Genomic DNA, 12,100 nt, shown 5'->3' on the forward strand with positions numbered 1-12,100 from the left:
TGTTGTGTTTCCATTATACTTTGTTTCAAGAAATTTTTGATTTTTTATTTTAGAAGATTAAAATTAAGAAATTTTTTATTGTTCTTAATTTATTCATTGACCCATTGGGCATTCAGGAACATATGGTTTAATTTCCATGAATTTGCGTAGTTTTAAAAATTCTTCTTGTATTGATTTTGAGTTTTATTCCATTGTGGTTAGAGAGGACACTTGATAGTATTTCATTTTGTGTGTGTGTGTGTGTGTGTGTGTGTGTGTGTGTGTTTTAAGACTTGATTTTTGACCTAACATTTGATCTGTTTTTAGAATGATTCATGTGCTGAGATAAAGAATGTGTATTCTGTAGCCATTGGATGAAATGTTCCATAACTATCTATTAGGTCCATTTGGTTGATAGTGCAGATTAACTCTGATATTTCTTTGTTGATTTTATGTCTGATTCTGTCCAATACTGAAAGTGGGGTGATGAAATCTCCAGTTATTATTATATTATTGTATTGGCATCTCTTTCTTTAGCTTTAATAATATTTTCTTTATATTTTTGGGTGCTCTAGTGTTGGGTGCAAATTGGGTTAAAATTGTTATATTCCCATGCTGAACTGACCCCTTTAGCATTATATAGTGACGCTTCTTTGTCTCTTACAATTTTTTTCTTGAACTCTATTTTGTCTGACATACGTATAATGATACCTGTTCTTTTTTGGTTTCTATTGGCATGTATATCCTTTTTCATCCCTATATTTTCAGTCTATTTTTGTCTTTATAGATGATGTGTGTTTCCTGTAGACAACAAAAAATTGGGTCTTGTTTTCTTATCTATTCAGATGCTCTATCTCTTTTGACTGGAGAGTTCATTTATGTCCAATGTTATTATTGATAAGTAAGGACTTACTCCTGCCATTTTATTATTTGCTTTCTGGTTGTTTTGTTCTCTTCTTTTTCTTTTTTCCTTAGTGTCTTCCCTTTTAGCAAATGTGGTTTTCTGTTGTGATATGAGTTAGTTTCTTACTTTTTATTTTTTATGTATCCATTATACGTTTTTGGGTTTGAAGTTACCATGAGGCTTGCAAATATTATAAAATATTATAACCATTATTGTAACCTCATAGTAGCTTAATACTGTTGGCATAAGCAAATAAACAATCAGCAAAAAGAAAACTGGTAAGAACTCTATGCCTTAACTTCACCACCCAACTTTTGAACTTTTTGTTGTTTGTGTTTATATCTTATTGCATTATCTATGTCTTAAAAAGTTGTTGTGGTTATTACTTTTTATAGGTTCATGATTTATTTTTCCTACTTAGTAGTAGTTTAAACACCACAGTTACAATGTTATAAAATTCTGATTTTTTTGTACTTACTATTATCAGTGAGTTTTGTACCTTCTGATAATTTCTTTTGCTCATTAAAGTCCATGATTTTCTAATTGATGTACTCTTTTTTACCATTCCTTTTACAACAGGTCTGGTGTTGATGAAATCCCTCAGCTTTTATACTTCTGGGAAAGTTTTCCTTTGTCTTTGATGTCTAAAAGATATTTTCACCAGATGTATTATTCTAGGGTAGAAGTTATTTTTCCTTCAGCACTTCAAATATATCATGCCACTCTTCTCTGGACTGTAAGGCTTCTTCTGAAATGTCAGCTGCTGGATGTATTGGAGCTTCATTGTATGTTATTTGTTTCTTTTCTCTTGCAGCTTTAAGTATCCTTTCTTCATCCTTGATCTTTGGGAGTTTGATTATGAAATGCTTTCAGGTAGTTGTCTTTGGGTTAGATCTGCTTGGTGTTCTATAACCTTATATTTGGATATTGATACATTTTTCTAGGTTTGCGAAGTGTTCTGTTATCCATTTGAATAAACTTTCTACCCTTAGGTCTATCTCTACCGCCTCTTTAAGGCCAATAATTCTCAGGTTTGCCCGTTTGAGGCTACTTTCTATATCCTGCAGGAATGCTTCAGTATTTGTTTTTCTTTTCTCCTTTGTATCCTCTGATTTATTTTCAAATAGCCTGCTTCAAGCACACTATTTTTTTCTTCCACTTGATCAGTTCTGCTCTTAGAAGGCTCTGATGCATTCTTCAGTATTCCAATCGCACTTTTCAGCTTCAGAATTTTTGCTCGATTATCTTAAATTATTGCAGTCTCTTCATTATATTTGTCTGATAGAATTCTGAATTATTTCTCTGTGTTATCTTGAATTTATTTGAGTTTCCTCAATATAGCTATCTTGAATTCTCTGAGAGGTTCCATGTCTGTTTCTCCAGGACGGGTGCCTTGTGCCTTATTTAGTTTATTTGGTGAGGTCATATTTTCCTGGATGGTGTTGATTGCTAATAGATGTTCTTTGATATCTGGGCATTAAAACGTTAGATATTTATTGTAGTCTTCTCAGTCTGGGCTTGTTTGTACCCATTCTTCTTTAGAAGGCTATCCAGATATTCAAAAGGACTTTGGGTGTTGTGATCTAAGCTGTGTCTGCTTTAGGGGCAGACACAAGCCCAGTAACTCGCTGGTTCTTGTGGACTCATAGACGTACCACCTTGATGGTCTTGGACAAGATCTGGAAGAATTCTCTGGATCACCAGGAAGAAACTCTTGTTCTCTTCCCTTACTTTCTCCCAAACAAGTGGAGCCTCTCTCTCTTTCTCTGTTCTGAGCCACCTGGAGCTATGGATGGAGTGATACAAGCACCCCTGTGCCCATCATGACTAGGACTGTGCTGGGTCAGACCTGAAGCGAGCACTCCACAGGGTCTTGCCCAAGGTCTGCTTTATCTACTCCCTGGCTACTGCCTGTGTTCACTCAAGGTCCTGGACCTCTACAATCAGCAGGAGAAAGAGCCAGCCAGGCTTGTGTTCTTCCCATTAGGGATGCCATCTGAAAGCCAGGGACTAGAATCAAAAACCTTAGAAGTTGGCCAAGTGTGGTGGCTCACACCTGTAATCCTAGCACTTTGAGAGGCTGAGGCTGGCAGATTGCCTGAGCTCAGACGTTTGAGACCAGCCTGGGCAACGCAATGAAACCCTGTCTCTACTAAAATGTAAAAAATCAGCTGGGCATGGTGGTGTGTTCCTCTAGTCCCAGCTACTCAGGAGGCTGAGGCAGGAAAATTGCTTGAACCCAGAGGCCAAGGTTGCCATGAGCCAAGGTTGTGCCAGTGTCCAGCCTGGGTGACAGAGAAAGACTTTGTCTCAAAAAAAAAAAAAATTCCTTACAAGTCTTCCTGGTGTTCTATTGTAATGTGATTGAGCTGGCACTCAAACCACAAGAAGGAGAATCGCTTGAACCCAGAGGCAGAGGTTACAGTGAGCTAAGGTTGTGCCACTGTCCAGCCCGGGTGAAAGAGCAAGACTTCATCTCCAAAAAAAAACAACAACAACAAAAAAAATCTTACAAGTCTTCTTGGTATTCTATTTCTATTGTAATGTGACTAAGCTGGCACTCAAGCCACAAGAAGAAGACCTTCTTCATCTTCCCTTCTCTTTCCAGAGGCAGTGGAGCCTCACTTTGTAGCCACTGCCCTTGTAGGCCAATAGGGAGAATTGCCAGACTACTGCCAATGTTCCCTTAAAGAAAAGGGCTCTTTAATTAGCTTGTAGTGAACGCTGCCTGGCCTGGAACTCACCTTTTAGGGCAGTGGGCTCCTCTTGGGCCCAAGGCAGGTCCAGAAATGCTGTCCAACAGCCAACTCCTAGAATTAGGGCCCTGTGAGCCCACTTGGTGCTCTACCAAACTCTGGCCAAGCTGATACTTCAAGTTTATGACAAAGCCCCTGTTACTTTATCATTTGCTTTTCTTATGCAGAAAGATTCTCACTCCATAACCACCACATCTAGGGATGTGTTGAGTCTCACCTGAAGCCAGCAAGTCACAGAGTCTCACGCAAGGTCCTCTATGTAGTTCCTAGGTATTGCTGCTGGTTATTCAGGACCCAGTGGCTCTTCAGTTAGCAGGTGATTAATCCTGCCAGGACTGGATCATTTTCTTCAAGGCAGAAGGTTCCCTTCTGGCCCAGGGTGTGTCTAGAAATGTCATCTGTGAGGTAGGGCGTGGAAAGGGAGGCTCATGACTCAGATTGGTGCCTTCTCTTGCTGTGCTTGAGCTGGTATCCAAGATTCAAGACAACATCCTCCCCACTCTTCTCTTTCCTCTCTTAAAGCAGAAGGAAAGTATTTCTTTTGGAGCCATGAGTTGTGTATCCTGGGAATAGGGGAGGAGTGATGCTAGCACGCCCTTAGCTGCCCCAGCTGGTGTCTTAGTAGGTTGTGTTCCCCCCATTCCACTGGCTCTGGGCCCTGTTTAGCACTAGGATTTGCCTAGTCGTTGCAATCTTTGTGTCCTAGACTGCCTGTTAAGTTTATTTTGAGTGCCAGAGCAATATAGCCTGTGATGGCAAGACTTGGGGTCATACAAGTTTCAACCACTGGGCTTAGCGATTCCCCTCTGGCCAGGGCTAGTTTAAATACTCCCTTCATGGGTGGCTGTCAACTGAGCTTGGACTGGTTTTGCTTTCTACTATAACACTGCAGCACTGAGTTCAATGCCTCACAATTGCTGTAATCTCCCTCTCCCTAGTGCACAGCATTACTCTCCATGCCATGTTACTGTTCCTGGAGGATGGGGAAGGGGTGTGTTGGTGATTCAAGACTGTCCTACCTCTTCAGTGTCTCTTTCAGGGATATAAAGTTAAAAACAAGGTACTGTGAATACTCATTTGATTTTTCTTATGAAGGCGTTTTCTTTGTGTGTGTGTGTGTGTGTGTGTAAATTGTTTAATTGATATCCGTGTGGTAGAGATGACTGGTAGAGCCTTCTATTCTGCCATCTTGCTCTACCCCTCAGCAATTAATTTTTGTATATTGATCTTATGCTCTGCAACCTTGTTACCTCATTTATTACTTCCAGCTTTATAAAGGTTCTACTGGATTTTCTACATAGTAGATCACATTGTCTGCAAATAAATACAACTTAAACATCTTTCGTTTGAATATATCTGCCATTTTTTGCCTTATTAATCTGGCTAGAACCTTAAGTACAATGTCAAATAGAAGTGGTGACAGTAGACATCCTTGTCTTGTCCCAGATCTGAGTGAAAGAATTATTTCCCATTATGTAAATTGTTCACTTTAGCCTTCCCAGAACGTTCTTTATTAGTTGAGGAGTTTCCATTTTACTTCTAGTTTTCTTAAATAGTTTTTCTCAGGAATAAATTTTGGACTCTGTTAAATGCTTTCTACTCATCTACAGAGATTATCATATTTTTACTTTTAGTTTGTTTATATGATAGATAATGTTGATTTTTGGATGTTAAACCATATTATCCTATGATAACCCCACTTGTTGATTTTGATTTGCTAAAATTTTTATATTTTTCCATCTTTTCACAAATAATTTTGGTTAGCAGTTTTGTCTCCTGGTAATGTTGTCTGATTTTGGTATCAGGGAAATAATGGTCTCATCAAATAAGCTGGAAAATATGCCCTCCTATTCAATTTTCTAAAAGAAAAATATCATCTCTAGGAAGGTAACTATCAGAAAAAGGAAGAAAGATCATGGGTAACCTATGCATGTGTATTTCCTCTCTCCACATTCGCCAGTCAAGTCACCAAGCAAATGGCTAGTTGTGTGATATGTCATGAGAGACCACAAATATTATCCTAGAGGTTGTTCTTCATTTAAAAACATGAAATGGAGATAAAGAGATGTTTATCATTACATTTCTTCTCTTTAAAAATAAATTTAAATCCATACTTCTCTCTAAAAGTAAATCAGGGACCTTTGAAATGAAACCACATTTAAGAGACAATGTATGTTTCATAGAATCCTTGAATTCAAGGGGATTCAGTACTTGTTCATGGAGCTATCAAGGGGCGGGAACAGAAAATCCTGTATTTGGTTTACATATTGGAAAATGGAAAATAACAGTGAACAGATTCATTCAGAGTTCATGGCAAAATAAGACACGCTTAGACCTGTTGCCTCTCATTGTTAGGATTATAGCTGTTTCCTTAGTTACATTTATTTCTCAGTGAAATTGCTTTTTATTTTTATCATACTAGAAAATTTAGACTCTAAGTGAAATGCATATTCACAGTAAAATAATTCTTAAGAAACAGGCCATTTTTCCTATAACCCAACCTTTTTTTTTTTAAATTTATTTATTATTATTATACTTTAAGTTGTAGGGTACCTGTGCATAACGTGCAGGTTTGTTACATATGTATACTTGTGCCATGTTGGTGTGCTGCACCCATCAGCTCGTCATTTACATCAGGTATAACTCCCAATGCAATCCCTCCCCCCTCCCCCCTCCCCCCTCCCCATGATAGGCCCTGGTGTGTGATGTTCCCCTTCCTGAGTCCAAGTGATCTCATTGTTCAGTTCCCACCTATGAGTGAGAACATGCGGTGTTTGGTTTTCTGTTCTTGTGATAGTTTGCTAAGAATGATGGTTTCCAGCTGCATCCATGTCCCTACAAAGGACACAAACTCATCCTTTTTGATGGCTGCATAGTATTCCATGGTGTATATGTGCCACATTTTCTTAATCCAATCTGTCACTGATGGACATTTGGGTTGATTCCAAGTCTTTGCTATTGTGAATAGTGCTGCAATAAACATACGTGTGCATGTGTCTTTATAGCAGCATAATTTATAATCCTTTGGGTATATACCCAGTAATGGGATGGCTGGGTCATATGGTACATCTAGTTCTAGATCCTTGAGGAATCGCCATACTGTTTTCCATAATGGTTGAACTAGTTTACAATCCCACCAACAGTGTAAAAGCGTTCCTATTTCTCCACATCCTCTCCAGCACCTGTTGTTTCCTGACTTTTTAATGATCGCCATTCTAACTGGTGTGAGATGGTATCTCATTGTGGTTTTGATTTGCATTTCTCTGATGGCCAGTGATGATGAGCATTTTTTCATGTGTCTGTTGGCTGTATGAATGTCTTCTTTTGAGAAGTGTCTGTTCATATCCTTTGCCCACTTTTTGATGGGGTTGTTTGTTTTTTTCTTGTAAATTTGTTTGAGTTCTTTGTAGGTTCTGGATATTAGCCCTTTGTCAGATGAGTAGATTTTAATGTTGGGGACCCTGGGAGCTTGATCGCAGGCTTTTTTCTCACTATACTTGCTCCCCATATGAAGTGGATATCTGTTTCTCGTGTCCTCTCCTTTAGGGAATTGCTCCTTCCCAGTGCTATATGACATGGTGGAGCTACCATTTAATTACCCACTTAACCTGCCACAGAGGTGGAAAGACTGCCCAAGCTGGCCCTCTAGAGACTCCTCCCACACGCAGTGATTGAGCAGAGTCCTTTTAGGGATTGAAACTATTGGTAGGTGGGAAAGAATTTCTTTTCCCTTGTGAGGCATAAGCTGAAAGTACCCTGTAAGCCTGGAGCCGGTAGGAACGTTCTGAAAAATGTGAAAAATGGCATGAAGAGAGGGAAGCATAGGCAAACTACCTCCCTCCCCAACAATGCTAAATATATAGCACATGTATAATATAATATTATACACATACAGTTCAATCTAGTGAGGAAGACAGACAAGAAAACACAACTAAATGATAAGTTGGACCTAGGTGGGAGAGGGAGACAGACAGAGTGTATTATTCTGTTTTCACACTGCTGATAAAGGCATACCTGAGACTGAGCAATTTACAAAAGAAAGAGGCTTAATGGACTCAGTTCCACGTGGATGGGGAAGTCTAAAAATAATGGTGAAAGACGAAAAGCACATCTCACATGGCGGCAGACAAGAGAAGAGAACTTGTGCAAGGAAACTTCCCTTTACAAAACCATCAGATCTCGTGAAACTTATTCACTATCATGAGAACAGAACAGGAAAGACCTGCCCCAATGATTCACTTACCTCCCACTGGGTCCCTCCCACAACATCTGGAAATTCAAGATGAGATTTGGGTGAGGACACAGTCAAACCACATCACATTGAGACCAAGACAGAGAAGTCATATCATTTAACCATCAGGCAGCAGATGTGCCTAAAACTCAACCTCTGTTCTTTTTCAATTTGAGTCAAGAAATTGCTTTTTTTGTTTTATCTAGTTTTTTCTGTCACTTTCACCCAACAAGTAGTGACTACTACTTTGTTTTTATTCAGCCACATGCTGACAGCTTATGCTATTACATTCCCATTTTTAGACTCTTCTCTGAACTTTAGATTCATATCTGTGAATATACTTGACTTTCTTCTTGGATTCGATGAAACAGAGACAGCTGGACCTAACATTTCTGAAGCCAAACAATTGATTTTCCCCCAAAACCTATTTCTGCTTCACATTTCTGTATCTCAATAAGTTGCTACTACCTTTCAGTTGCTTGTCAGAAAGCTGAAACTCACTTTGATTACCTGTTTCCTCTCATTCTCCTCCAACTCCAAACTATCAGCAAGACCTGCCACTCTTTCTTCCCAAAAGTTACATGTATCTTTCTCTCTTCATTTTTACTTTATCAACCTCAATCCCAAGACAATGCTATCTCTCACTGTATTGCAATATCCTTCCAAATGCCTCACCACTTTCAGCCTTGGTTCCTGTAATCCATTATCTGCACAGCACCTAGAATGATCTTGTAAAAATATAGACTAGGTCACTTTAGTTTCCTGCTTGGAACCTTGTATATGCTTCCCATTGCATGTAAGGTAAATCTTGAATTTTTTTTTATGGTCTGAAATACTTTTGATAACTCTAATATTGTCTCTCATCAAGTGGCCTATACTCTAGCCCTCCTCACACACTGCTCCTGTGTTGCTCCTTCCCCCCGGCCTTTTTTTTTTTTTTTTTGGCTAGATGCTTCTCCTGCCTTATAACTCAATTTAAGTTACATCTCCTCAGGGAGCTCAATTCTGTCTACCTTACCTAAAACAAGTAATTCTTGACCAACATAATGGTTCTCTGTCAAAACTCTTAGGTCATGTACTTCGTATCATATGCGATAATTAATAATTGTCATTTAGTTTTCTTTGGTCTATCTCCATCACTAGATTGGACTGTAAGTTTCATGATTGGAAGAAACTTACTTCTTTTCTACCACTTAACACTCTGTGCCTACCTCAGTGTCAGCTACACAGATACTCAGAAGTATCTATTGAATGGATAAATGAGTATACAAATGAATAAATGAATTATGCAGGAAATGATATAGAAGAATTAAAGGAGAATGATTCCATTTAGAGTGATACAGGAAGATTGCTTGGGAGAAAGAGGTATATGCGCTAGTCTTTGAGCAGTAGCTTCAAGAATGGTGGAAAGAAAGGAAATCACATCAGTGCAAACCTGAAAGAGCGTGTGTGTGTCTATGATATACTTATCATGTACATAGACTCCTAGTATGGATTTGTGTGGAGGATAAAACCACAAGGGATGGAAAGTAAGCCTCAATAGGGAAAGTGAGGCCAAACTGTAGATTTCATTGACTACCAGACAGTGAAAGTTTGGATGAAACTATGGTTTTAGTTTGGATGGAACTATAATTATAAAAGTAATAAAAGATGTATAGAAAGGAAGTTGCTTTGTTAAAGGAATAAGAAAGTAAAAGGTATGAAGAGGAGGTGGTAAAATGGACAAACCTTAGTGACAAACAGAATATGTTGACAGAGATGGAGGAGTCAAAGCTGATTCAAACTTGTGAACCTCTGGGACAAGGATAGAGATTCCATTAACAGAGACAGGAAACCTGGAAAGGCTGTATGTGCAATGAAATTGTGATTATTTAAATACATATATTAATACATTCACAAATAGCCAGCAGATGCTTGGAAAGGTAATGCAGGAGCCCAGATAAAAATAGAAGATCAAAAGGTTAATCAACAACTTTCAAATTTGTAAATATATACTGTAGACTAAGGGTATCAGTTATGGATATAAAATCCAGTTATTGCTAGAAGAAAATAATATAGAACATTTATTACAGGGAATTAGATGTTCATAAAATAATTGGAAAACATGGAGGAACCTTATGTTGCAAGACCCTTAATAGTCTTCTGGCTTCAAACGTCTCCGATCCCGTTGCTACGAAGTGCTATTGCTAGTCAGAGGACAAGAAAATGTTAACTCTATGGTTGCCACCACTGCTGATGTCATAGCCACCTCAACTGACAACCTAGTAGGTGGGCAATAGATATGGAAGTCTAACTGCTGCTTACATTCTGCAATATACCTGTCTGTGCACACCGGTGTAAAAAAAAATAATAAATTGCCTCCCACTCCTTTCTGCCTTCCAAATATGGTATAAGTGGATTCATTGGCAGACCTTGTAGCATATCATGAACTCTCATGGTAAGTGTGCCAGGGAAAAGGAGTTTTTACTCTTCTAGCCCTTCTCTTTTAAGTGGTGGTACTCCAGGGACATAAAATATAATTGGAAAAGATGCTGAGTGCTGGCAGAGAAGACGCAGCACAATGGTCATTGCGCAAAGGGCTATACACACATTTTCTCATGTTTCAACAAGAATAGTAATTCATATTATTGCTACACTGACTTTATAGATAAGAATGTGAAAATATAGAAACATTAAGTAACTTGACATAGATCCACACCTAATCAGTGTGGGAACCAAGGTTTGTAACCAGGCATTCTAACTTAAAAGCTGACATTCTTTAGCCCTGTGCTGGAGTATTCGCCTTAGAAATAACAGCTGTAGACCTCAAGAAAGAATATTAACTGAACAAAGAATATCAAGTCTAGATTTTGGGGCAATTTCTAAATTCAAGAAATAGGGAAAGGAAGCAGAAGTGGTAGCTGAGACTAGAGAGTGTTGGAAGCGTGTATCATACTCAAAGTCAAAGGAGGTGAATTATAAAGGAGATGGTAGTCTATGGTCAACTGGTCTAAGAAGAGAGAAACCATCATACTAGGCAAAAGGCAGGTCAGTATTTTCACTGTTATTTAATTCTGTTAATATGAATAGAAGTATTAATACTGTATTTATTTGAAGGCTAAGGTGAAAATCAAGTCATCTGAATTAAGAGACAGAAGATAGCTTTTAACAGTTGAATACCACATTCCCAGCGTTCTACCCAAATGTGATTTTTCCCATTGCCTTCTCTTTGAACTTAAAGTTTATTAAAAGACTTAGGTTCCTGATTCCTGTTATGCATCAAAACCACTGAGAGAACAGAACTGAGTGTGTGTCGTTCCATGCAGTTATAGAGTTACAGTCATACCCACGTGGCCGCTTTGGCTGAAAATAGACTCTAGATTGACAAACTCCAGCCACATCTACCTGCTCTCCTGATTCTACTCTCTGGTCCAAAATAAAGCCTTGGGACAAATTTTCTGAGTCCTTTGTTGTACTCTGATTTTGAGTGGGATGTCATTCCCTTAAAACACAGGAATCTTCATATGGATGTTTAAGAGTACTACTACTTCATTCAGGCTCCTCTTCTGGTTTCATAGCAGGCAGAATTTTGCTAGAATTTAGTATGCATTGTTTCACCAAGGAGCTACCTTCAGCATTATTGCTGCTCAGCTATAGAAAAACATGTTATATTAACATTTACTGATGAAGACATTACAGAAAAGGAATATTTCTTGCTGCAGGATCAGATATGTTTTTGAAAATCTCTAGGTGGCAAAAATTCATTCTTTCATTGCATGCAAACAGGAGTCTCATTTGGTTAATTCCTCTGTAACATGATCTAATTAAAACTCTTTGGAATGTGCCTCCCACTATCAATTGCTATAACAAATTATAAATGATTAGACCTAAATAGTCTAAGAAAAAATTTTCTTGGTGTGTTTAAATGACACTACATATAATCTTGGCAACAAAGATTAATGATTTGCTCCATGGTAAAGCATTAACACCTGGTTCTGAACCTTCTTAAAACTGGTTATTATTATTTATATTTATTTATTTATTTTGAGACGAAGTCTTGCTTTGTCACCCAGGCTGAAGTGCGGTGGCACGATCTTGGCTTGCTGCAACCTCTGTTTTCCAGGTTTAAGTGATTCTCCTGCCTCAGCCTCCCAAGTAGCTGGGATTACAGGCGCATGTCACAACGCCCAGCCATTTTTTTATTTTTATTTTTAGTAGAGACGGGGTTTCGCTGTGTTGGTCAGGCTGGTC

This window comes from Macaca mulatta, chromosome 5 (assembly GCF_049350105.2).
Source record: "Macaca mulatta isolate MMU2019108-1 chromosome 5, T2T-MMU8v2.0, whole genome shotgun sequence".
In the NCBI taxonomy this organism is placed as follows: domain Eukaryota; kingdom Metazoa; phylum Chordata; class Mammalia; order Primates; family Cercopithecidae; genus Macaca; species Macaca mulatta.